The following is a 2,238-nucleotide window of genomic DNA, read 5'->3' on the forward strand; positions in this document are numbered from 1 at the left end:
TTGGTCTCTAAGGAACTTTGTCAGACTCAATGACGAGTCGGACACGTAAGACCTGAGCCTGAAAAGGTACGTAGCAAGCTTGGTTCAAAGGCCGAGTTCGGTCAACTCTCGCAAAAATGTCCTCGCCCCCAAGCTGGCAGGATGTGTGCATGGGGAGGGGTGTTGAGCCTTGGGGTTTCCTAGTCTGCTGAAACCGAAATCCCTAAAGCCTCTTTCCGATCCACGCTTAAAGACCAGACCGAGATCGAAATGGTGTAAGAAGTACCAAAAAAAAGAACCGTGAGCAAACAGGGGCCGCAGGCACGAGTCACCTTACGGACCAAAAGGGCCAGGCGCCGTCGAGGTGGAACAGGGCAGTGTCGCGAAACCAGGGGTTGCAAGGGGGCCCAAATGAGCAGACCGTGTAAAACAGGGATGCGGGTTGTAAACTGACTTGTTTTTTCCTGAATAAATTTTGAAATGTACAGACAACTAATTTCGCACAATGACTGCCTGATTCAGCACAGTAGCACATAAGGCATGATTAGTCTCAGGATTGTATGCCGGTTGATTGGAAGGCAAAAATCAGGAACCTAATACACACAGGAGGGTGTGTCATACAGGCACCATGGGCCTAACGCATGTCAAACATCGTATGGAAGAAGGTTGGTCAGATTCGGCGTACTCTCAAGTTTGGATCTGTGGAGCGTCAGTGGATTACGACAGTTAGATCGTTAAACCCTAGTTTGGGAAAAGCATGGGAAGGGTTGACAGCCAGACACAGGGGCAGAAATGGAGCATCGTTGGAGTGTGAAAGCGCTGACATACACAAAGGTTTGAGTATCTTCGGAAAAGTACTGACAGATCACACGGGGCAGAGCTTGAGTGCCTAGAAAGTTGAAATGGTCAGACCCGTGACGAGAAAGCACTGGCCAGAGTGCGAACACCTTTTGGATCCGAACGCGGTAAGACTAATAGTGTATGGATGACACCAGGGCAGTTTTGTTGAGTTCCATATTAAGGCGCAAGTCGGACCCCATCGTGCCTACTAGAACCTAAAAGTTGGCCAAGATCCGGGAGCGAGGAAAAAGGGCCATGCATCCTCATACATTGCATGCAGGCACTTCAATCCCTCATGCATTTAGAACGGCATTCCCATTATAGAAGCCAGCCTAGACATCTGATGTAACAGGCAGCCTGTTTATATAACAACAGCCCCGGCCTATCAAGCAGCGCAAGTGAGGTAACCCGCATACAGATAGCATAGAAGCACCAGTCATTCAGCTTGGCCTGATTGAAGCCAGACTTGATTAAAATTCCTGATATCCAAATCTATAGCGCAAGCCCGGGGGGGTGGGGGGGCGTGGTACCCCGGAAGACCCAAAGTTTTACAGCCATAACAAAGCCGTCAGAGGATAATTACCACCCGGGTGACAAGGGGATACCGCCACCTATGGCCCGCATAAGAAAAATAAAAATAAAAAAATGGGAAGAAAAACACTCAGATTTATTAATTGCCCTCACTTTGCGAAGAGAATACGCGTGTTACGTCATGGTCCTGGGAGATACAAACAGACTGCTCCCCAAACCCACAAAAAAAAAAAAAAAAAAAAAAAAACAAAACAACAACAAAACAAAAAAAGAAAAAAAATGACTCTTTTCCAGGGCCACGTACAGAGAGTTCATTTTCAAGGCTGAAGAACGAGAGTCGGAACTTTTCCATACGCCTGATTTTGAGAGCCGGTGTTGCTCCCGCGGATGTCCCGCACACGTTTCTCGAACTCCGCGAGTCTAGGCCTCAAGGGGTCAGTTGGTAACTGCTACCATTTATCTCAATCAAGCCACCCCCGTTTTAACAGAGTAGTTTCTTGCCTTAACTACTCCCTCGTTGCGGCGGGCCTCTTGGTAGTCGGCCGAAGATGTAGGTTTCTTCCCAAGGAGGCACAGTCTCGGTCTGTCTCTGCAGACGACGGCTAGGGGTGAATGGGGAGGACATCGCCTGGGCACTGGTGAGAGAGTGCCTGGTTGGCTATGCACGGATCAGACATCGAGGCCAGTACTGTCTCTCCGACATTTCTTTGGGGGGGAACTGAGGAAGATTGGAAGGAGCCTAGAGCCTTAGAACAGAATGGCACCATCTGGTGCCACATTTCAAATCGGAACCCGCTGGAAGATGCGGCCCCAGCCATGAGAAACGTTTAGAGTGTGGAGAGGGTGAGATAGTCGAGGTACGGTTTAAAAAAAAGACGTACAGAGAAT

Source organism: Malania oleifera, chromosome 4 (genome assembly GCF_029873635.1).
Source record: "Malania oleifera isolate guangnan ecotype guangnan chromosome 4, ASM2987363v1, whole genome shotgun sequence".
NCBI lineage: Eukaryota > Viridiplantae > Streptophyta > Magnoliopsida > Santalales > Ximeniaceae > Malania > Malania oleifera.